The 26,140-nt window shown below is 48.9% G+C and overlaps 1 pseudogene; it reads right to left on the bottom strand.

Moving 5' to 3' along the window:
* Nucleotides 1-1,216: 1,216 nt before the first annotated feature.
* LOC136543126 (disease resistance protein Pik-2-like) lies at nucleotides 1,217-22,551 on the bottom strand (annotated as a pseudogene).
* Between the last annotated feature and the right edge of the window lie 3,589 nt (nucleotides 22,552-26,140).

The raw sequence follows: 26,140 nt of genomic DNA, 5'->3' as shown, positions 1-26,140 counted from the left end.
ATGATGTTCCGTGCATGTCCACCATTGCTTTGTTCTTCTCTTGTTAGCTCAGAGCGCGGAGCAGTAGGATGCCAACCGGGTCCAGGCGACGGCGGCCCTCATCCTCATCCTGGCCCGCGTGGTCGCCGCCGCCGCGTCTTGCCGCCGGTATCTTGTCCTCCAGCCGTAGTTCTGATGCTGCTGAGCATCTCCCACGGCGACATGACGTGCACGCGCACACCTCCTTCCGCAACCTTCTAAGGCCCTGCAACGTGCGTGCACCGAGCACGCCCGCATGCCGCATCCATGTCACCCGCCTCGGCACCCGACCGCTTCTGAGTCCTGATGCCGGTCCATGCGAAGGAAAATAGCCACCGCCCACCGGTGGTTTTGCGGAGGCCGAGGTGTGCGCTGAGGCCGCGCCACCCGCTCCACTGGCACTACTGTGTGGCTCAGGCACGACATCCTCTGTTCTCAAGTTGCTATCCTCCGCCGATCGATCACTACCACCAGCAAGAACGACGTCACGAATCACGATCACCAGGATCGCTGTCAGCCTCTCGACCCGAGGAATTGCTGAATTCAACGGCCATTTTAGTACGACAACAAGCAATTGATGCGGTAAGTGATATGATAAATAATAAAGGGATAACTGCTGTTGCAAACTGATGAACAACACCGTGTGTTTTGGGCTGTAGAAGTCCTTTATTATTTGGATGACCGGTTACAAAGCTCTGCAGAGAACGATGACAGCTAACCAGCAAACTTTGGTTGTTTAGGCCAAGTAAAAACTTATGAGGTTGGCACTGTATTTTGGCCTGTAACAATGTTCATGTGTACTGAAGATAACAACTATGCAGAAGGTAATGTTGCAGACTGGTTAACAAACTTGTTACTTTGGGATTGTAAATATATTCTGAATGTTCTGTGTACAGACTGAGTCAAAAAATTGCTAATGGCCCTGATGAAACTTAATGGCATTCAGACAACCAGTTGTGTGATATGTACAAATCCTAGTGATTCAAAATTATATACGTTAACATGTTATAATATGACAACTAAGATGTCACAGAACAACCAGAGTCACCAACAGTTCAGTCTCTGATGAATCTAGCTAGTACTCCAGAAACGAGGGGCAACAGCTAAACTCTTGACAAGGAATCGAGTATTCTAGTCTAGATTTACAATGGAGTAGCAGATCGTAAGGCAAAATGATCTCATCGTAATAAACATGTATCTAAGGCTCTAAGAAGGACAAGACGCCCACCATGAACTCTCCAGCCAACCACGCCGAATGGGAATCAAACGAGCTCTCTTTGGTGTCATCAGGCTGAGGTTTGGTTGCATCCTCTTCAACACCGGCTCCGACGACATGGTACTTTCGGTCCTCATTCAGTCGCAGCACGGGCTTATTGGGATGTTGGTTGACTTCCGCTTGCAGCATATTAAATCCTGCCACCTTGCAGCCACGACCAAGTGAAATCTCCTTAAGCCTTGGAAGGTGCTTGATACCAATAATCCCTGACTCTAGCTTCAGATATTCGATATGGATGCTTTCCATGAAGGGTGAGGCGTCTTCCTCAAATGTCACCTCTGTCAATCCTTCCGGTTGAGAAAGAACAAGTTTCCTGCGACCTGGGAATGCTCCAGTTCTGAATGTTAGTTTCTCTCCACTATATGCCCTTCTAAAAAGCTGAATGAGCATAAGGTTGGGCAGCGCCCGAAGTATCTCCAAGTCCTCTAGGTAGGTCCATTCTAAGTACTCCTTGACCAACTGCCCAAGATCCCCAAACCAAGCCGGTGTAGTCCCTATCTTTCCAATCAACTTTAGGCTCCTTAGCTGCGGGGGAGGGGAGAGAGAAGAATCTAGCCACTCTAGTGTTCCAAAACCATTATTAATACAGTAACTAGCCACTCTAGAGGTGAGCTTCACAAGCGCATTGCAAAAGGCCTCACATTTTCCCTTTGCTGCCCCTCTTGTCATCACGCTTAATTTTCTTAGCTGACTTAGATCACCCAACTCCTCAATTGCTTTCGTACCAGTGCCCTTAAGATCCACAACCTCTTGGATCTGCAGCGCTTTTAGGTTGCCGATTCCTCTTGGCACCCGCACACCTGATACTCGTCCTCCATAAGAAAAAGAGCTAGAGAAGGCCAGGTGTGCCTCAGGAACCATTTCATTGCGGTTTTCAAAATCAACTAGGGGTGTGGACATTATGGTCAGGCACAATCAAGGTTTTCATTTTCGGAAATTAAAATTTGATTTGAATTTAAGTAAATTTAAATAAATTTATGAAGGACCGGAAACGGCGACTAGAGGGGGGTGAATGAGAGCCTCAAATTTCTTTCGAAATCTTCGACCACTGTCCCAACATCAATCCCCAAAAAGCATACACGAAAGACTTGATGACCACGACCCTAGAGAAGAGTGGATGCTCCCTCAGAACACAGCGGGTCACCACAGAGCAAACGGAACACAGATCGAAGCCCAAACGAGCAAACTCCCAAAAGAAAACAGCACTGCTCCTGCAAATATCGGACACGTCCGGTATTATATCGGACACGTCCGGTATTTTCGGACACGTCCGGTATGATCTCGGACACGTCTGGTATTTTCAGCAGCAAGCTGACCAAAAGAGAAAAATCCAAAACCCCGTCAAATGGTGTCCAAAAATCATGAAATTTTAACCATAGCTCTTTAGACACCAAGGGAAGGTCTCCACCAAATTTCAGCTCAAAACTCCAAAGTGAGAAATATCGAACATGTCCTAGATCATATCGGACGCGTCCGGTATGAACGAGCAGTTTCTCGGGAAAAATCAAATCAAGCCATAACTTGATCAAATCAACTCCAAATGACTTGAAACTTTGCACAAGGGTTCACAAGCGAGTAGAAAGGCAACCTCTAAAGGATCATGGCCCGAAACAAAGTCTAACTCTGTGAATCGAAGGAATTGAAGAATCCCCAAAAAATAGGTCAAGAACTTAAATTGCTCGGATCTACGATCTCGTGAGGAATTAGTGGATTTCCTTCGGTGGAAAACTTCTACTCATGTCATTGATCGATCCAAGGCAACAAGAACGAACCAAAACAATCCCAAAATGAAGAAACGAGAAGGGAAACAGGAGGGGACAAAAGGAGCTCGTGAAGAACACCAAAATCACATCAAGAACACAACTAAATCATGAATCCCGGAGGGCATATGGTGGTTACGGCCACCGATTCCTTCAAAACCAAGTCACAATTTGAGTTGTGGACCTCTCTCATACATGGAAGCAAACTAGAGGAAGAAACCCTAAAGGAGAAAATGAAAACTGGAGGAGGTGAGGGAGATGGGGGCTCCCTCATCCTATTTAACAGGGCTATTACACATTTCCAGTTTTGCCCCTGGATACAAATGAGTTGAACCGCTAAGCCCAAGGGCGTTGTTGTCCAACCCGGTGTAATCTTGATCCGACGGCCACCGCGCCTTCTCACCGGTAGCTTCGCCTCGACGCGAACTCCCCGATGCCGCCACGTGCCGTCCGTCCCTCCTCGGAACCTCCGTCCAGGTTTTGAGGCCCAAACCCGTAAACCGTCCGCGGGTAGCGTACTCCATACGCGTTCCCCGCCATCCGACGCATGTCACCGCCGTCCTCGACCGGCCAGCCCGCCAAGTCCTCCTGAGCCTCGCTCGACTCACGCGTCCGCCGTCTTGACCCGGTCAACACCGTCACTCCATGTCTTCTTGCACTTGTCGATGTCCCAAGTGTCAGCCACCGCAGCTAGTCACCCGGCCTCTGGGTCCCTCGGTCCAAGCCTCACGTCCGTCCTTCACCGCTCCCGGTCTATCGGCATGGCACGTCCTCCTTGACCTTCACCTCGCCGTCGACCACCGCATCCGAGCTCCACACCTGCACAACACAAGCCAAAAGACATATCGCACACATAGCTTTCACCATGGTAGGGTTAGTCACCACTCAACCCACTTCGTGGATCACATTGACAATCACTCATCACAAAACGAACACACAAGGGTACTTGTCAACCTTGTGTTCGCAATCTCCCCCTTGATGAGTGCATTGTCAACACCAATACACGAATAGCTTGAGCAAAAGAAAAAAAAAGAAGAAGAGAAAAGAAAGAACTCACCCAAATGACCAAAAGCCAAAGAAAAGCCAAGAACCGGGTCATTTGAAAATGAGCAAAACTTGGTGCCCAAAGACATGGGCAACGGCTCGACGCAACCAAGTAAAACAAAGCTAGCCCTCAAGAAGAGGCAACGGGCTCAACACCACTAGCAAAGCTCGAAAAGCTAGACCCTCCAGAAGAGGCAAAGGCTCAACACATCTAGCAAAACACCTCAAATGCAACTCCCCCTGAACAAGTGCAATCTCTCTCAAATGAATGCATATCTCTCAACTTTAGGTGAAATTGGAAGTTTCTTCCCCTTTTCTGAATATTTCTCCCCTTGTGTCATTGTGAGTGTGGAAAACTTCTCCCCCTTGTTGACACATGCACTTATCAAGCTAGAGCCCAAAGATTGCATCTCCCCCTCAAATCATGCTATGAATGCAGAAATGCACGAATGCAGAAGCTTCACGATTATAGTAAGGAGATTGAAAAGAGGCTCTAGTTGATGCTGTCATGTATATATAGCAACACATACAAGTGGTAGCAAATGCTCAAGGTGACCAAATGAGACGAAATATGGCATTTAAGCAAGTTTGATCAAGTTTGAGCAATTTTAAAAGAGGGTTCACCACCAAAGGAGCACATAGCAAAAATAGACAGGAGATCGACCTTGTGCTACACATGTATGCAAAGTGAACTACCCCAAACAAAGTTCACACATCATGTCATGAGACAAACTTGTGGTTTGATCAAATTTGAGACACCAATTGAAATTTATCGGAGTTATGCAGCTTATTACCAAAGTTTGTCAGACAAGTGTGTGCGGGAGGTTATCTGTGCCATCAAAACCTGACTTAGCGACCATGTCAAGCCTATGCCAAAGGCAATCAGAAGCTTAAGACAATGATCTCGGTATCCATTACAGAGCTCAAGTTCACCAATAAGTGCAATTTGGAGCTGTCTCGATACTCTGACATAGGATAGTACAGACCCATCCCGATCTTTTCAAATCACTTAGTTTGATTTTCAAGTTTTAGCACAAATTCAAGTTTCTCAAGCATGTGTGTAACTCAAGGTATGAGCCGTAGCAACTAAGCATATATGTGAAGCAAGAAAAAGATCTCGACACATTCTACACATGCTAGTGCCACAAGTAGTGGTGAACACATTTCATGTTTCAACAAGTTTTAATCAAGTTCACAGTTTGGAAAACAAGCTTAGCTCATAACATGTATCAATTGATCAAAAGGAGCCTAAGCCAGAAGCACATCATTGTATATCCATAACATCCCCAACAAGAGCATAGTGTCAATCTAGCTACTATAAGGATGAAGCTCAGGATGCAATATGATACATGATGATATGATATGCAAGAATGATATAAAAACAAAAACAAAGGCTAAACTACAAAGAAAAGCAAAACTAGAATACAACAACCAAAGTTCCCCTCTAAAAAGGGAAACAAACTCCAAGCTCCCCTCGCAAGCGAGCAAACTGGGCTTGGTCAAGTGGTTTGGTGAAGATATCTGCGAGCTGGTTTTGGGTATCAATGTGGTGCAGATCGATATCACCTTTCTCATAGTGGTCACGCAAGAAGTGAAAGCGAACTTCTATGTGCTTTGTCTTTGAGTGAAGGACTAGGTTTTTGGCTACACTTATGGCACTGATGCTGTCACAAAACAAAGGCACTCGCCTAAACTCTAACCAAAAGTCTCTCAGAGTAGCTATCATCCAAAGCAACTAGGAACAACAAGCAGCAGCAGCAACATACTCAGCTTCTGTGGTGGATTGGGCGACGCTAGACTGCTTGCGAGAAGACCAAGACACAAGAGAAGATCCAAGAAACTGACAAGTCCCCGAAGTGGACTTCCTCTCAACACGACAACCAGCATAATCCGCATCAGAATACCCACAAAGAGAAAGAGAGGAGGAAGCTGAAAACCAAAGACCAAACTCGGGTGTGAAACGAAGGTACCTGAGGATCCACTTGATGGCTTAACGATGAGACGTGCGCGGCGAAGACTGAAAGCGCGCGCACAAGCAGACTGCGAACTGGATGTCCGGTCTCGTCGCCGTTAGGTATAGCAGGGACCCGATCATGCTTCGGTATTCCTTCTGGTCCACGACTTCTCCCTCCTTGTCCTCATCCAGGGCTGTCGTGGTTGACATGGGCATCGAAAGAGGCTTGGACTCACCCATATCAAATTTGTTGAGCACGTCCTTGGTGTACTTGCCTTGGTGCACGAACGTCCCCTCACGAGCTTGCTTGATTTGCAGCCCGAGGAAGAAAGTCAATTCGCCCATCATGCTCATCTCAAATTCCCTGCTCATAGTATCTGAAAACTTGGCAACAAGAGCATGAGAAGAGCCACCAAAGATTATATCATCCACGTATATCTGAACCAAAAGGATGTCTGTGCCTTGCTTGAGGAGGAACAAAGTCTTATCTACGGAACCCATCCTAAAACCCTTATCAAGCAAGAAAGCTTTTAAACGCTCATACCAGGCTCTCGGGGCTTGTTTCAAACCATACAAGGCTTTGTGGAGTTTAAAAACATGGTTGGGGTACTTTGGATTTTCAAAGCCAGGGGGTTGCCTCACATAAACCTCTTCCTCTATATACCCATTCAAGAAGGCACTCTTTACATCCATCTGATACAGCTTGAACCCTTTCGAAGCTGCAAATGCTAAAAGAATCCTAATGGCTTCTAGACGGGCAACAGGAGCAAAGGTTTCTTCATAGTCTATTCCCTCTTTTTGGCAAAAACCCTGAGCCACTAATCTTGCCTTGTTTCTCACCACCACCCCATCCTCACTCTGCTTGTTCTTGTAAACCCACTTTGTACCTATGGGGTGGCACTCTGGTGGAGGTGGAACTAAAACCCACACTTGGTTCCGCTCAAAATTCTCTAACTCCTCGTGCATAGCATTAACCCAATCGACATTAGATAGTGCGTGTCCAATATCTCGAGGCTCAAAAGAAGCTACGAAAGCAGAATGAGCGAAATGGGAAATATGATAAGACTTGGAACGCGTTACCCTTTCGTCGATGTCGCCGATCATGGTCTGAGGAGGATGGCGTCGCTGGATATGTCGAGGTGCACCCAAAGACGAAGTCGCCTCCCCCTCATCCACAGCTGGGGCCTCCTCAGTCGATTGAGGAAGCGGCTCGCACGGACCCCATGAAGTAGAGGTGGAGGGCTCGGGGCCATGAGCTGAGGTGGTCGAAGCTGGCTCGATCGGTGCAGCTGGTTGAGATGGCTTGGGATCATCCCAATCGGCGTCATCGTCGTCCTCAACGAAAATGCTGTCACCCATCTCTTCATCACCTGCACGTTCAAAGATAGAAACAGAAGAGGGCATGGTTTCATCGAAGGTGACTTCACAAGTCTCCACGACACGGTTAGTCTCAAGATTAAGCACACGGCACGCATGTGAATGAGAAGCGTAACCGAGAAATATACCGTCCGAAGATCTAGATTCAAACTTGTCAAGATTACCTTGCTTAAGAATGAAGCACCTGCAACCGAAGACTCGAAAATGACTCACCTTGGGTGGACGCCCAAACCGCAACTCGTAGGATGTCTTCTTCAAGAAAGCATGAAGAAAAATGCGGTTTGAAACATGGCAGGCGGTGTTGATGGCTTCAGCCCAGTAACGCCTAGGAGTCCTATGCTCATCGAGCATCGTCCTGGCCATTTCAACCAAAGTCCGATTTTTGCGCTCAACAACACCATTCTGCTGAGGGACATAGGGCGAAGAAAACTGATGTTCAAGACCCAACGAAGCACATAAGGTGTCAAACTATGAGTTTTTGAACTCAGTGCCATTGTCACTGCAGACAGCTCGTATGGCATTCTTTGGTAACTCAGTTTGCAACCTCAAGATCAAGTCATGAGCATGAGAAAACGCTTCGTCCTTGCCCTCCATGAAAAACACCCATGAATAGCGAGAAAAATCATCCACGATCACAAGAACGTACCACTTCCCTCCCTCTGACCGAACCCGAGCCGGACCAACAGTGTCCATATGGAGTAGCTCACTGGGTCTCGTGGTCATGACCTGAGTCATTGGAGGATGGGAAGCAGCCACCATCTTCCCGTGGCGACAGGGATGGCATACCAGATCCTTCTCAAACTTAAGTTTGGGCAATCCTCGGATCATGTCAAGAGAACTCAACCTCACTAGGAGATCGAAGCTCAAGTGACCAAGTCTCCTATGCCACTTCCACAAATCAGAAGAAGATCCGGCAACCAAACAGCGAGAAGAACCGAAAGACTGAGAGAAATCAGCTCTGAAAACTCGGCCAAAAGGAACGATCTAACAAACTAGATGTCCCTGAGAATCGAGCACACAAGAAAGTCCAGTCTTAAAGAGCACCTCAAACCCATCTTGAAGGAGTTGCGAAACAGAGAGCAAATTGAATTGCAGACTTGAAACCAAAGCAACGTCCTTCAAGATAAAAGACTCATTGACCCGAATGGTCCCACGAGACAGCACCTTACCTTTGCTATTGTCCCCAAATGTGATGTACTCCTTGTATTGCATGGGGTCGAGGCTGGAGAACCATTGGGAACTTCCGGTCATGTGGCGCGAACAGCCGGAATCAACAAGCCACGTGTTCTCCAGGCCTCCGCTCTGCATCAATAGAAAGACAGGGGGTGAGCAAATGGCACAACACTGGGGTTAGTGAAATGAGGAGAATACCAGTGTTGAGTCATTTGCCCTGGAAAAGTGTTAGGAAAAACACCATACATGCCATGTCCCATTGGAGAGAAACAATCACCACGTGGGGGAAAACGTGGTCCGCTAGGAGTGTGGGACTGAAAGCCACCGTCGCGAGGTCCAGAGTCATATAGATCATGACTTGGGCCACGCCGGGCACGACCACCACGTGATCTCGCCACCTGAGGCCTAGCACCTTAAGGCATTGCACCTCTAGGCCTAACACTATGCCTCTGAACAGGCGGTACATGTACGCCATGGGGAGGACGGTACATGTTCCGGTTGTTCAACTCATACTCGCGCCGCTCATCTCTCTTCCTCCTAAAGCAAAACTCAGCCAAATGACCATCTCTATGGCAATAGTCACAGTGGTACCTCACCTCTCTCTTGGGTGGTGGTTGACTCACTCTCTTGTGGATGTGGTTCACTCTCTGAGGCTTTTTGGCTTTAGGAAGGGGTGCACTAGAGATGTTGGGTAGAGTATCGAGTGAGTTCCGAAAGTGGTTCGGTTTGGGAACCCAAACTTGCTTGGATGGTGGAGCTTTTGGTGGTTCTTCAAACACACCATCTTTGATCATAGGCTTGGTAGGCTCTGGTGAAGGGATCTTGATCAATTGGGGGGTGTTGGTGGGTTTCTCACTTGGGTTCAAACCACTATGTTCACCAACCTTGCCATAGACATGCTCACCCTTCCCTCCTATAGCAAAGCCTACTCCCGATGAGTCAGTTCCCTGCCTGAACTGGCTCACCATCATGCCCAACTGGGGCTCACTGCATGACACCCAGCTCAAGATGGGCCGAAGTTGTGTGTTTTCTTCCTTAGTTCCGATCTTGTCGTGCCTGCAGGACTCAAGCTCCAACACCAAAGCTTCACATCGAACACATGTAGTGGTGGTGCTATCTGAGTTGGCCTTCTCAAGCTCAGCAAGTTTGGCAACCTTCTCTGCCAACTCAGATTGCAAGCCTGAGCAGGACTTGCACGCACCGAGCAACCCAGAACGAGACTTCAGCTCATCACATTCATCAAGCAAAACAGCATACTTGGATTGCAAGTCAGAGAGGTTAGACATGTGTATAGCGCACTCATCGCACTCCTCCTCCTCTAACACCACTACACCACTCTTGGCAAGCTCCAACTCCTTCAAAGCAACCTCTAGCTGGTCCTTAAACTCTTTTCTCTCGCGGGCAGCACGCTTAAGCAACTTATCTTGACTCATCAATGTATCATTCATAGTATCAAGCTCAAGCATAAGTGAGTCAAGTGTGGGCGGTACCTCGTTTTCGTCGTCGTCGACGTCGACGTCCTTTTTGAGCTTTGCTCCACCATCAACCGCCATAGTGCAAAACCCACCACGGTTTGCACCGGCGACAAAGCAGAGACCATTGAGCTTGTCCTCGCGCTTCTTCTCGGACTCATCGTCGGTCGAGGGAGAAGAAGAGTGATCATCATCGGAGTCGTCGTCGAGGTCGCTGAGAGAGGCGAGGAAGGCGCGTTCTTGAGCTTTGGCCTTCCTACGGTATGCCTTCTTGATCGCCTCCTTGTCGAAGCCGCCCTTGGCCTTGTGCTTGTCGGAGGTGTAGTCGAGCTTATCCTTGCACTTGCCGGAGTCGTACTTGTTGGTGAAGGGCTTCTTCTTGGGGCAGTGCGCGACAAAGTGGTCCGGATCTCCACATCCATAGCATCCCTCCTTCGTGCCACCACTGCGTCGGCGGTTCAAACGGTTGTTGTGAAACCGAGAGAACCGACTGATGATGAGTGCCAACTCATCATCCCCAAGAGACTCCAGCTGCTCCTCTGTGACTGACATCAAGCACGACAAAGAGAAGGAAGCTTGTGAAGGGTTAGTCAATGAACTTGAACCACTACCTGAGACCAAAGCCATGGTTGGTGCAGAAGGATTCTTGAGCTTGGCTTGGGTTTGGTAGTCGATCTCTGTGGACTTGAGCTTGCTGAAAAGCTCGTCGACGGTGAGGGTGTCGTAGTTGGCCGACTCGATGATCGCCGACACCTTCACATCCCATACCTTTCGATCAAGGGCATAGAGAAGCTTGAGCGCCCTCTCATGGTCACTATAAGGTAGGTTGGCCTTGTTCGCTTTCATTTTGTTGACGATAGTCTGAAAGCGGGAAAACATGGCATCGATGGACTCGCCATCAAGCTGAGAGAAATTCTCGTACTCGCGCTTGTACGTCTCGTAGAGTCTGGTCTTGACCTGTGCGGTCCCCTCGTGATAGCTCTGAAGCCTCACCCAGATCTCTCGAGCTGTAGTACAATCGGAGACACGCTCGAACTCAGAAAGCGAAAGACTCGAGAAAAGCACACTGTGAGCTTTGCTATTTGCGTTGTGCCGATCCTTGTGATCCTGGGTGGTACGGGCCGCAACAGGGAGCACAACGTAAGTAGCATCCTCGCAAATTTTCCAGACGAGCCAATCAATCCCCTGGAGATGCGCAGACATGCGAATCTTCCAATAAGGATAGTTGGACCCATCAAAGTGCGGTGGTTTGCCGGAACCACGCTCCATGTCGCCTTCGTGGATCACGGACCGATTAAGGTGGAATGATCCTTAACCGGCTCTGATACCAATTGAAGGACCGGAAACGACGACCAGAGGGGGGGTGAATGGGAGCCTCAAATTTCTTTCGAAATCTTCGACCACTGTCCCAACATCAATCCCCAAAAAGCATACACAAAAGACTTGATGACCACGACCCTAGAGAAGGGTGGATGCTCCCTCAGAACACAGCGGGTCACCATAGAGCAAACGGAACACAGATCGAAGCCCAAACGAGCAAACTCCCAAAAGAAAACAGCACTGCTCCTGCAAATATCGGACACGTCCGGTATTATATCGGACACGTCCGGTATTTTCGGACACGTCCGGTATGATCTCGGACACGTCCGGTATTTTCAGCAGCAAGCTGACCAAAAGAGAAAAATCCAAAACCCCGTCAAATGGTGTCCAAAAATCATGAAATTTTAACCATAGCTCTTTAGACACCAAGGGAAGGTCTCCACCAAATTTCAGCTCAAAACTCCAAAGTGAGAAATATCGGATACGTCCTAGATCATATCGGACGCGTCCGGTATAAACGAGCAGTTTCTCGGGAAAAATCAAATCAAGCCATAACTTGATCAAATCAACTCCAAATGACTTGAAACTTTGCACAAGGGTTCACAAGCGAGTAGAAAGGCAACCTCTAAAGGATCATGGCCCGAAACAAACTCTAACTCCGTGAATCGAAGGAATTGAAGAATCCCCCAAAAATAGGTCAAGAACTTAAATTGCTCGGATCTGCGATCTCGTGAGGAATTAGTGGATTTCCTTCGGTGGAAAGCTTCTACTCATGTCATTGATCGATCCAAGGCAACAAGAACGAACCAAAACCATCCCAAAACGAAGAAACGAGAGGGGAAACAAGAGGAGACAAAAGGAGCTCGTGAAGAACACCAAAATCACATCAAGAACACAACTAAATCATGAATCCCGAAGGGCATACGGTGGTTACGGCCACCGATTCCTTCAAAACCAAGTCACAATTTGAGTTGTGGACCTCTCGCATACATGGAAGCAAACTAGAGGAAGAAACCCTAAAGGAGAAAATGAAAACTGGAGGAGGTGAGGGAGATGGGGGCTCCCTCATCCTATTTAACAGGGCTATTACACATTCCCAGTTTTGCCCCTGGATACAAATGAGTTGAACCGCTAAGCCCAAGGGCGTTGTTGTCCAACCCGGTGTAATCTTGATCCGACGGCCACCGCGCCTTCTCACCGGTAGCTTCACCTCGACGCGAACTCCCCGATGCCGCCACGTGCCGTCCGTCCCTCCTCGGAACCTCCGCCCGGGTTTTGAGGCCCAAACCCGTAAACCGTCCGCGGGTAGCGTACTCCATACGCGTTCCCCGTCATCCGACGCGTGTCACCGCCGTCCTCGACCGGCCGGCCCGCCAAGTCCTCCTGAGCCTCGCTCGACTCACGCGTCCGCCGTCTTGACCCGGTCAACACCGTCACTCCATGTCTTCTTGCACTTGTCGATGTCCCAAGTGTCAGCCACCGCAGCTAGTCACCCGGCCTCTGGGTCCCTCGGTCCAAGCCTCACGTCCGTCCTTCACCGCTCCCGGTCTGTCGGCACGGCACGTCCTCCTTGACCTTCACCTCGCCGTCGACCACCGCATCCGAGCTCCACACCTGCACAACACAAGCCAAAAGACATATCGCACACATAGCTTTCGCCATGGTAGGGTTAGTCACCACTCAACCCACTTCGTGGATCACATTGACAATCACTCATCACAAAACGAACACACAAGGGTACTTGTCAACCTTGTGTTCGCAATTTAAACAAAATTTATACGAAAAAGATAGATATTTTCTTATCGTCACCTACGGATAAAAAGGATATATCGGAAATATCAGGAGATTTCGGCCGATAAAGGAAACCATGGGCATAATACGTTTTTCAGACATCTCAATGGTCTCCCGGTGTTGAAACTATAAATAGCATCTGTATATTTGCTACAGCGGAGGCTTCGTAGGCTTTGGAGTTTAGTGACCTCAGTTGCTAGTGCTGCAATACAACCGCCTCTTAGGTCCAGGACATGTAAGCTCTGTAATTTTCCAATAGATCTGGGAAGTGCATAAATATTTGAATGATGATAGCTTGGACCATCATACTGAGCATTCACATATTTCAAGTGGCGCAATAATCCTATGTTGTTGATATCTTTAATTTTTGCGCGATTTTGAACTATGCATCCTTCACATCCAAGGTTCTTAACATCCTCAACTCAGGTGAACAAAGTGAAGGTGCAGGCTTTATTGGTCTCTCACCAAAGGTAGTTAATGATTGGACACAGCTCCAGTCCACTCCAACATTTGTGCGGCTCTTGCCATGGTGTGCCACATGACGGAATTTCTCTCCAACTAGTACTCCAGGTACATTACCTTCTGTTGAGTAAACAAAATTCTCCTCTTTGGATATCGAGATTATTGTATCGCGCACGCTATCATGAACACGGCAGCTCTTAACAACTCCTTCTATATTCACTCTTGCTGGTAGAATCATGCTTCGGCTGATTAGCTGCTGAAAGTAACTTTCTCCAACTTCCTCAGCTGTTACTCGACCCCTGGCAGTAACCAGCCCCTCTGCAATCCACCTATCTACCAGACGCCTCCTTTTAATTTCAAAGTCCTCAGGAAAAATGCTTAGGTATAGAAAGCATGGCTTGAGATGAGATGGCAAATGATTATAGCTAAGGGTTACTATCCTTCGCACAGGTTCAAGGCCTGGGTGGTTCTCAAGCTCTGAAGGAAGTTAATTGCTTACTAAATTTCTCCCACTCCTCTATCTTCTTACTAGCAAGGATGCCTCCTACTGTGAGAATAGCCAGTGGTAAACAACCACATTTTGTTGCCAACTGTTCTACTGTTGTCATCAAACCCTCACTCATGGTGGCTAATTTGGTATCTTTTTGTGCCTTCCTTAGAAGCAACTCTTTGGCATCACCTATTTCTAGAGGTTGAAGATGGTAAACAAGAGTCATTAGAACTGCATGCCTTTGCTATAGCAGCATCACGTGTTGTAACTATGATCCGACTACCTTTGCTTTTGTTGCTTAGAGAAGCAAACTTATTAATCCAATTCCATGCTTCAATGGTCCACAAGTCATCAAGAATAACAAAATACATTTTATCCTTTAGCCCTTGTGTGAGGTAGCTGGCAAGGTCATTTACATGCAATCCCTTTCCTTCAAGTTGTCTCAAGCATCTCTTCAATGATTCATCGCCCAACAGTTGCCTAATCATATCTTTCAGAAGCTCTATCTTCAAAAATGATTGTGATACAGTGATCCATGCACGGCATGTGAAGTTCTTTGCAATGTCTTCCTTGCTTTCATATATCTTCCTGGCAAGAGTAGTTTTACCCAAACCTCCCATGCCGACCACTGAGATCACACCTGCATGTCCATCATCGGCACGAACTTCTTGTATCATCTCAAGCAACTTCTTCTTGGGTTCATCAAAGCCTACAAGCTGTGCGTCATCGATGTTGCTAGCCGAGTGGTTGCGAATATCTTCCAAGTAGGACTCCGTCTCGTCCATGGTGGTGTTGGATGCCTCTGTCTTGATTAACTGGTAGCGTGTGTTCCTCTTGCTCACTTCTTCAACTCTTGCCTTGAGATTGCAGATCTGGACAACAATCCGGTGACCGTTTTTCAGCTTCATCATCTGTTGTGACAGGCTTTGGCTTCCCACGTGTACTGTGAACTCGTCAAGGCAATCCTCAATGTCATATGACAGATCTCGTACTTGCTTTGCCCAGACCTTCACCAGTTTATCTTTTTTCTTGGTTACTTCAGGGGCCACCAGGAATGCTTGCATAGTTTCTAGCTCATCTTTCATGAACCTGCAATCAACCAGATTTTGAGAAAACTTAATATACTTTTCGACTTTTGGAGGAATTGTTAGTATCAGGGGGAATTTTGTTTCTATTCCACATTTTTGTGCTTCTTTATTAAAAAAATGATTCTGAATTATTATCACACTTAAAAAATATTGCTTACTCGGACATTTTTTCGGTGTGAATAAAAAGACCGGATTCTAGGAAAAACATGACAGCCAATCAGATATATTAGCAGCTCCTTAATGTCGTCATTTATAATCAAGATATAGTATAGTTATGTGTTTGCATAGTTGAGATAAAGCAAGCAAAAGCAAGCATGGATAATATATTTTAATCATATATATACTCTCATGGAAGTAAAACAAGGCAATCAATAGTATTGTATTTGGCATAATATGGGGTATGTTTGGTATCATTGCTAGGTTTGCTATTATTTGGCAAGTTTGGTATAAACCTAGCTCAGCTAGCCTAGCTTGTCCTAGTTGGCACAAGTAATGAGAACCTTGCTCAACAGGATGAGCCGATTTGGCTCTCTCGAGCAAACAAGGAAAAACTCATGAAGCCGACAAGTAATGAGTTCTGTGGATTTGGGCTGGCCTGTTGCCCTAGCCACGGCTGGATCCGCACACCGTCGACATCGCCCTAGTCACAGCTTGGGCTGGCCTGTTGCTTAGGACGACGACGGTATTGGTGGTCCATGAAGGAGTCCACAATACTTCTCGCCTCCATGACAAAAAGCTCGTCCTCATGTTGAAACTCCAGGTAACAGTCCATGAAATCAGCTAAAGACTTCGATGTTGCATCAGTTGCATTGCAACCCTCCCAATGGACCAAGAGCTGCCACTGGCCATGGTTGAGATGGGCACGCACAATCTTGGTGAGCATCGGAACCACACAATCATGAAGCAAGGGTGGCAATGGGGCCATCGCTGTTGGCAGAGCACCCTCATACTTTTTCATGAGGGCGACACGGTATACATCATGAATCTTGGCCTTCTTCGATAGCTATATGGATAGGTGGTGGTACCCTAGTGTTCGATGACTTGATACGGCCCAAAGAAGCGAGGCCAAGCTTAGACGGGGAAGCTAGAGTGTAATGCTTGACATCATCTGGTGGTGAAGGCAGAGTCACGCCCAATCACCAATAGCAAACTCCACAAGGCATCTCTTCTTGTCCTACTAGTGCTTAAACACATCTTGGGCTAGTAGTAGGCGTTCTTGTATTTCAGCGAGGAACTCATCTATGCTCCTCATCTAATCATCCACAACCATGACCTTGGTTGAGCCCAGAGAATAGGAGATGAGCGCCGGTGGCAACCGTCCATAGACCACCTCGAATGGCATAACATGAAGAACCAACTAGTATTAAGTATTTTAAAAATATCCTACCCATGGAAATCACTATAACCAGGAACTTGGATGATCCCCAGCTAGACACCGCAGGTACCTTAATGATGATGCAATTTGTCACCTCGGACTGACCATTTGTATAGGGATGGAAGGCCAAACTCTACAAGAATTGGACACTCACCAGCTTGATCAACTCCTCCTAGAAGTTGTTGGTGAAGACTGGGTCACGGTCACTCACAGCGGTGCATGGAATGTCATGAAGATGCCCAAAGTTTTTGAAGAAGGCCCGAGAAATAGAGCTAGTGGATTAGGGTGGCCTAAAGCAATGAATTGTGCCAGCTTGGAGAAGCCATCGACGATGGTGAGGATCATAGACTTGCCACCGACACGAGGGAATGACAAAGTCTATGGAGATGTCACTCCAGACATGCTCCAGAACTGGCACTTGCTAGAGGAGACAAGCCAGATGGAGATGTTCTATCTTGTTCTGCTGGCACACCTCATAGCTGTGGACAAAGCCACGCACCAGATGATGGGCGTGCTCATTGTAAAAGGAGTCACAGAGAAGAGTTTTGTGTGTCCCCTCATGGCCGGCTTCATGGGCGTCGCACAGATGTTGAGGCCACCGAGTGGACATATAGCATTGACCATTCTGGCACTTCTCTTACATCTCCTTGGGTGTTAAGGGATGGAAGCGAGGGCGTGGCCCCTCCCACCTGGCATTGGTAGGCGTTTCTGAGGGTGCCACTATGGTGGTTGTGGGTGTCGCATGGCTGCGCGAAGTTGTCTTGGTCGTGCCATAGGTCGCGACTGAACTCACCTCATGCCGGTGATGTTCATATGCCCGCACCAAACTCATGATCGTCTATAGATTAGATAGACGCTAGAGTTCAACATTGGAACATAGTGGCTATGCCAAGCCGGTCATGAAGAGGTTGATCCTGTGATGTGAGGTTAGATTGTCACAATGGCAAAGGAGTGTTATGGAACTTTGCTAGTACTCCTCCATAGAACCGAAGCGATGCAGGGCCTCCAACTCCATGAGGACATTGGAGAAAATTGGGGACCGAAGCGCAAATTGATGAACTCAATGAAGCATGGCTAGGAGATACAATGCAAAAGTCATGTTCCATTTAACAGTACTAGTTGTCGAATACCATAAAAAGGGGTACCCTAAGCAAGAACCGAAAAAATTGCTTAGACCTTGTAAATAACGAAACCAAAAAACAACCGCAGGCAAACCCGCCACATCCGAGGCCTGGCTGGACCACCCGGCCCACCTCGAACAATATCCGGGCTCACCCGAAGCAGGCTCGGCCCAGAACGAAACCATGAGGCCTCGGACGAGGTGCCGATTCTCCGACTCGCCCGAGGCCCCACACCGCAAGGCCTTGGACGAGGTACCGATTCTCCAACTCGCCCGAGGCCCCACACCGCAAGGCCTCGGACGAGGTACCGATTCTCCAACTCGCCCAAGGCCCCACACCGCAAGGCCTCGGACGAGGTACCGATTCTCCGACTCGCTAGAGGTCCCACACCGCAAGGCCTTGGATGAGGTTCCGGTTCTCTGACTTGCCCGAGGCCCCGCGCCACAAGGCCTCAGATGAGGTTCTGGTTCTTCGACTCGCCTGAGGGTTCCGATTCTCTGACTCGCCCGAGGCCCCGCGCCACGAGACCTCGGACGAGCACCCAGTTACCGACTCGCTTGAGGCTGGCTCGGCATCAACCCCGTCACCGCCGCCTTGACCGACTTCTCTGACGGGACGTCACATCCAACTAACGCGTCCAACCACTCCCGCGACGTCAGCCGAACGACGGCACGATACAGCGGAGTGGCCGACGAGATGGGAGTCACATCGACGCCATGCCGTCCGGGACAGGACGGGCAGGGGTTACCGGCCACTGTGCTCGGCACTGTGCCCACGGCTGACACCCGTGCTGCACTGTGCTACCTAACCCCTGCTCCAAGGATAGCGCGGCGTGGAAAGTCAAGTCCGGGTCCCTATAGCCTCGGAATTGACGTACAAGACCAACTGCTCCATCCGAGCCTCGGCTATCCGCTTCTGGGCTCCTATAGCCTCAGGACTCACGCCTGTCGAGCCCCCCACAATGGTTCAGCCTCTGCACCGACTGGGCCTCGGCTCTCTACGTTGTCAGCACTCTGGGACCAACACGTCGTCTGCAATCCACGCCATGCCCTGCGTCAAGCTACAGGAGCTCCCACGTCGTGCACAGGGCCTAGCTCTTGTAGCCTCGGAATCAGCGTACCCGCGCCATCACATCAACCCGGCCTCGGCACTCCGCGCCGGTCAAACATACAGCGACCAGCATGCCTCCAACAGAAGAAGGCGTGCATGCCACCACAGGAGCTCTCACGTCGTACAGGATCAGGCGTGACCGGCGCGTCGCTCTAGTACACCGAGGACAAGACCGCTCCACCGATCATGCCGCCACAGTGACAAGCTGCAGGGCTCGGACATACCGCCTCTGCTCACAAAATACTACGTAGCAAATACATGTACCGCCCCTGTGCCTCCCTTCGACTATAAAAGGGACTGACCAGGGCCGCTTCTAGGGACGGAGACTCCTTCAAGGAGAAAATCAGACACACACGGGCAAGCAACACACAACGCTCTGTAACACGCTCCCTCGCTACAAGAGATCAACATCTCAAGCAACCCACGCCACTCTACGTAGAGACCTGGGGCTAGCTCTCTCTCTCGCTCAGCTTGTAAACCCCTACTACGAGCACCTCAGTTCAAGGAATACAAGATCGCTCTCTCAGACTGGGCGTAGGGCACCTATTGCCTGAACTAGTATAAACCTTGTGTCTCTTTGCATCACCATCCGGGATTAGGGGCACGCAGTACACTTTCACTAGTCGGTTGAGGACCCCCCGGACCAAAACACTGACACTAATCTACCGCCACACCATCAACATAGAGAGATGTCATCCACACCTTGTCCTCAAGTGTGCGATGGCCGCAGAAAGTTGCATTTATTCGGCCATTCCAGCGGATCAGACTCGTTGTTGTTTGATGGAAAGTTGAGCTTCGGGTGGCAAGGACAGCCATAGCGACCATCACGGTGATAGTAGTGATCGTGGCAAAAATCACCGACACTGCCACCGCTATTGTCACTGCTACTGCCGCTACCACCACCACCACCACCATTGTTGCCACCGCCACCACGGTTGAGTTGCCCTTCAGAAGTGGAATCATCGGTGAGGTCGCTGGTATCCTCACCCAACTAGAAATCCTCAGTGCACACAATATGTTTGTCATAAGAGTCCATCTGATTGTTGAGAGTGGTGAGCTAGGCCAGGATGTGATCCAATTCGGCTGCCCAATCCACAGGATCAGGAGGGTTAGACATGGATCAAGAGGTCCGGACATGGTACATGCCCTACCTGTGGTCTAGCCACCTTGAAGATGCTACAGGCCTACAACGACATCTTCGCCGAGCCCCACAACCTTCTGCCCTGATGCCACCACGACTATCGCATCCACCTGATGCCCAACTCGATGTCGGTAGTCGTGCGACTGTACCACTAACTGCAGCTCTTGAAGAACAACATTGGACCCCCAGTGTGAGGATATGCTCACCCAAGGGATCATTGGAGATTTCGGTCAGAAAAGGGATCATTGGAGATCGACATTGCCATTTTCCACCCTTGTGCTCCTTGACAAGAAGCACGATGGCGGTTGGCGCTTCTGCATCGACTACCATGCCCTTAGCGACAAGATAGTCAAGGACAAATTCCCCATTCCGGTCGTTGATGAGCTACCATCAGTTGTGCATGCACTCTAATGACACCGCCAAGACAGTTTTCCAAACCCACCGTGGCCGGTTTGAGTTCCTCATCTTGTCGTTGGCCTCACGAATGCCCTAGCAACATTCCATACTTTCATGAACGATCTTCTTTAAACTTTCATCCGCCACTCAGTACTTGTATTTTTTGATGATATTCTTGTGTATTGCTATTCTTAGGCTGAGTACTTATAGCATGTGGAGGCCATGCTGCAAGAGATGTGTGACCACCACCTCTTCACAAAACGTTCCAAGTGCTTAATTCTTTGGTGAATCCTCTGTGGGGTACCTCAGCCATATCACATTGTCCAAGGGCGTTGTCATGGATCTAGACAAGGTGGCGGTAGTGGAGGAGTGGCCGCGTCTGCGCAGAACATGTGCTTTGCACGACTTCCTAGGACTCACTAGGTATTACTGAAAGTTCTTCGCCGGCTATGGTGGTGTGGCCAGCCCTTTGATGGGGCACCTCAAGCGCGAGTCCTTCACGTGCATGCGTGGGCTAATCGGTGAGGAGAGCATAGTGGTGAGCGTAGGAGCAATTGGGATTGAGGCAAAGAACACGAAGGATAGCGAGGAACTGGTGGAGGGTCGCGGTCGACGGAGGCGGTGGCGGCAGGAAGAACCCAGCGCCACTATCGAAGAGAAACCCACGCCCTATATAGCAAAGTTTATTCTCTTTGATGATTATAATCCAAACTAATGTGCCCTTGATAAACTTGCCTAACAAATCTTACTAATGTCCCTCCTTCCACCACCAGCCCTTGATAAACTTGCCTAACAAACCTTCTTAATTTCCCTCCTGCCACCAACATCCTGATCAGCAAGCTGTCGACGTCGCCCGAGCCGTGGCTTGGGCTGGTCTGTTGCTTAGGGCAACGATGATATTTGTGGACCACGAAAAAGTCCAGAACACTTAGACAAGACATCCAAATAAGCAAGCTTGTCCCCATATCCTCGCTTGGTAAGGTTACACAAGGATAAACAGAAGAACCATGCAGCCTACTCCGACAAACACAAGGATTAAGTCTAAAGCTCAGAAACCAAATTTTTGCTAGGAGTGTCTACACTTTGTTGGGCGATATGATTGAATTGAAATTATATGGTATTTATCAAGGCTAAATCTAATACATGTATGCAGGTAATTTTCAGTGTGACCTTTTGAATCCGACAGTGGTCTATGCTGCATAGAGAGGAGGAGCGACCTTTGACCATGGAAGGCTGCAGAAGATGCGAGACTTTGCTCTTAGCTGTCTTTGCGAAGTGTGGTTGGAACTTGAGGAGCCGCATTGAGGCTTAGCTCTTTGCTTTGCTTACTGCACTCATTAGCTGGGTTGAATCTTGTTTTTTGTTTCTTCTGGTTGCATAAGCCCTGTGGCTTTGATTTGTATCTTGACTATCAGCTGTGTACCATTCCCAGATAGTAGAGGTTGGAACTTTGTTCCCTCATTAAAAATGCAGCCTACTCTAACTGGTAGTGGGAATAGAAGAAAGGTGAGAAATATTGCACTAGCTAGGCCCTTTGACCCACCTTATCCCCTTCGCGAGGTAAGGAGGAGGTGATGAGTAGCAGGCTGGCAGCTAGACGCGAAGGAGCCTGGGACAGTGTAGCCGTGTGGGTGAGCTGCAGCCCCAATCGGCCAATCCAGTGTGAGGGACGACGCTAGCGGAGACCTCCATCTCGCTGGCGGGGAACTCAGGCTTGTGGCTATGGTGGCCATGGACCAGATCGAGGCAACGTGGACGTTGAACTCGAACTCGGCAGCACAGCCTTGTTGCTGCTGCCCGTGCGTGTTTCCGAGCTGGACTAGAGTGCGGGGGCGAGCTGAGATCTGGCTCACTCGCACGCCCAAGGAAAAAGCTTTCTACTGGCTTGGCTAGGACGAGTGATGAGCTTGCTAGGAGAGCAACGCAAAGCAAGCCCTTTTGGTTGCCTACATACCAAACGACTGAAGAAACACTATGTATCCAGCAAGGAACTGCGACAAGTGGAGAGTAACAGCTCAACGTGCGTACCAGATCTCGTTCTGCACCCCCATGAGCAGACTCATCTCGGCGGCGGCGGCGGCCTTGCTGACGGCGCTCCCCAGCATGGACCTCGCCATGCTCAGCACCGTCTCCGCCATCTCGCTCGATCTCGCCGGCCAGCCTCTTTCTGATCTATCTCTACCAGCTGACTGATGGGAAGGAGCTCACAACAATGAGGGGGCGAGAGAGATAGGTTCACACATCAGATCAGGTATATGGGTGGGTTTACTAATACTGTGGACTTGACTAGCTAGTTTAACGTGCACAAGCACATGGACGCACGAGTGAGCACGTAGTACGTAGCAGTCATAGAGTATAGACAAATGTCTACTCGGTATTCGTGTTTTTCTTCGATCGGTAATGCTAGGAGCAAGAGCCATCACTTGCATCGGGCGCCATGAACATCACGTGCATTGAGTCAGAGTGTCAGACCATAACATCACTTAGCTCTTTTTCTTCAGTATATAATTTTTTTTAGATAATGAAAAGAGTTCAGGCATCAGATGTCTTTAAAGAAAAAGCATCAAACCAAACATATTACAAAACTCGCCGGCCTCTTTCTGATCTCCAGCTGACTAGTAGAGGATTGAAAGAAGCTCACAACAATGAGCTGAGGGGCGAGAGAGATTCACACATCAGATCCAGGTCTGGGTGGGTTTATTACTGTAGACTTGACTAGCTAGCGTATGTTGTAATTTGTAAAATATATTTAACGTGCAAAAGGACATGGCAGCGCGTGTGAGCACGTAGTACGTAGCAGTGATAGAGCATATACAAAGTCTACTTGGTATTCGTGTTTAATTTCTTTTAGCCGGCCAACAACCGGATGGTCCAGCCAGAATAAAAAAAAACATCGGACATTGCAAATTCCTAAGCAAACTATAACTCCCATTTGTTAACATAGAGACGCATGAACACATCATTCAGAAGCGCAAAGTAAAAGAAGCTAACAGACCGGTTATTGTTCCTTGTTGGGCAAATAAACGAATCAAATATAATTGCGCTGGGCCCCAAACAAAACGTTATTCGGCACCTGCAAATGCAAAGCCCAATCATTCAAAAATTATGTGTGAAATCTATTGTTGTATTCTTTTTTTTTCATTGTATTTCTTTTTAACAGTAGCCGGGGGATATACAAAATAAATTGTTGCATAAACCGAATTGGTGGTACTAGTGTGTGCAGGGGAGAGTGGCGGTGTTTGCATATACCAAACTTTAATTAGGGGACAAATATTAAACAATTTTAAATTCTAAATAGAAGGATCTTAATAAACCCTAAATAAACAACTCTATTATATGGCCATCTTCTTGTATAAATGAACTCTGAGGGATAATCCTACGTGACTAAATCCAAAACCCTAATAACGTCCATCTTCTTGTACAAATGCTATTAGTTCTTAACTGGGATGAGGGTAGAGAAAAATGTAGGGGACAAAACCATACATCCGTAAATTCAAAACACTGATAACCATATACCATCCTTATCTATACTTATATAATATTTATATACTATTTTAAAACAATAGTGATTCTTATGTATGCCATCCCTTCCTTCTAACGACAAGTGGGCCCGAGCCACTCCTATGCCTCTCCAATGGCCACTTAGGACTCCGCAACACCATTTGCATTTTATGATCATTTAATGGCCTAGATTAATTCAAGGAGCTTGTAACAACGACATACTACCTCTGTCCTGAAAAGGCGGTAACTATGGTATGCGTGCCAGTTAAAGTGTTTCACGTTTGATCAAGTTTTTAGTAAATAGTATACACATTTATGACTCAAAATCAATTTTATATGAAAATACATTTCGTAATTAATTTAATGATATTTATTTGATATTATAGATATTTATATTTTTTATTTATAATTGGTCAAACTTGATATACTAAAACATGGTACTCCCTCCATATCGTAATTAGAAGTCGTTCTGCAGTTGGAATGGAGTTGACGAAAAGATGTCGTTCTGCCGCATGAACGCAGCTTTGGACGCCGCTGCCCCTCGCGCTTGGCCTCCCGCGCCGCGCGAGTTATTAGCGCCGCGACGCATGCGCGATTGGCCTCCCATCCGCGCGAGTTATTAGCGCCACTTCTCCCATCCGCTCGACGCACGCCCTCCCATCCGCTCGACTCACGCCCTCCCATCCGCTCGACGCACGCCGCACGCCCTCGCCGCACGCCGCCGCACGCCACTGGCCGCTCGCCCTCGCCCTCGCCGCACGCCGCTGCCCGGTAGCCCTAGCCGCCGCCGCACGCCGCTAGCCGCTCGCCCTTGCTGCAGTAGAAGATGAAGCCCGCGCCGGACTCCATGGATGCATCCTCGGTGGACTCGACATCGGCGTTGGCGCCGGACTCCATGGATGCATCCTAGATGAACAAGTGAACAACAAGAGCTAGCAACGAGGCGTTTTAATACTACAGGCACTCGAACCGTCGGACTGCTGAGCGGTGAGCGCCAAAAGAACGAAAATATCGCGCCTAAACGTGCCCAAGCGAAACAAACGAACTCCTTAAGCCTACACACGAGCCAACAGAAAAATAGCGCGGTAGATGGTACACAAACACGCCTAAACGCGAGCGAAAGCAGCGAGCGCATGCAGCGAGCCAGCGAGTGTGCACAGCGCCATGCAAATTCCTCATGCAAAATCCACACGTACAGGTAAAAAAAATAGCGCGGCTGAGGGTTCGAACGCTACACCTCTAGCCTTCGGCGGCGGAAAGCTTACCACTCGGACTACGAAGTAATGTTGTACAGGTGACACCCGCAGGCCTATTTAATAAGGGCAAAGAAGGAAAACTTCCCCCTAATTATTCACTCCTTGGTATGCACAATGCTATCTAAAACGACTTCTAATTACGATATGGAGGGAGTATTGTTCTAGAATTGCATTCTTTTTTTAGGAAAGGAGGGAGTACTATCCTTTCTTCTGTATGTACGTCGCCCCTTCCACCCAATGACAGTTGATGCAAGCCATTCACTACCGGAATCCTTAAGTTTGCCGAGTGTTTTTATGTTTGCCGAGTGCATTCTCTTGGGCACTCGACAAACAGCTCTTTGCCGAGTGCTTTTCGAAAAACACTCGGTAAAATAAAAACACTCGGCATACAAGTGATTTGCCGAGTATTTTTATTAAAACACTCGACATACAAGTTATTTGCCGAGTGCCCTGGATCTGGCACTCGGCAAGCAAAGCATTCTTTGCCGAGTGCCAGATCCAGGGCACTCGGCAAAGCCCCCGCCCGCCACACACTTAACACGCACGCACACCCCCTCCTTCCCTACCCCTGCACACTTATGCCCTCTCCCTGCCTGCCGCTCCCCTCTCCCAGCTGCCTCCGCGCCCCTCCCCTCCTCCTGCCGGCACCACCCCCTCCTTCCCCGGCCGCCGCCCCCTCCCTCCCCTCCCCTCCTCCCTTTCCGGCGCCGACGCGCCCCTCCCCTCCCTCTCCGACGCGCCCCCCCTCCCCCCCCTCCCCTCCTCCCTCTCCGACGTCGGCGCGGCCCCGCCCTCCCCTCCTCCCTCTCCGACGCCAGTGCGGCCCCGCCCTCCCCTCCCTCCCCTCCTCCCTCTCCGGCGCCGGCGCGGCCCCGCCCTCCCCTCCTCCCTCTCCGACGCGGCCCCGCCCTCCCTTCACTAGATCCGCTCGGCCCTCAGCTCCCCTCCCTCCTCCCCTGCCTCCTCCCCAGATCCACCCGCCCGCGCCCTCTCTCCGGTGCCGCTCCTCCCCTCC

This window comes from Miscanthus floridulus, chromosome 3 (assembly GCF_019320115.1).
Source record: "Miscanthus floridulus cultivar M001 chromosome 3, ASM1932011v1, whole genome shotgun sequence".
Classification (NCBI taxonomy): domain Eukaryota; kingdom Viridiplantae; phylum Streptophyta; class Magnoliopsida; order Poales; family Poaceae; genus Miscanthus; species Miscanthus floridulus.
This window is presented reverse-complemented; position numbering and strand designations above follow the sequence as displayed.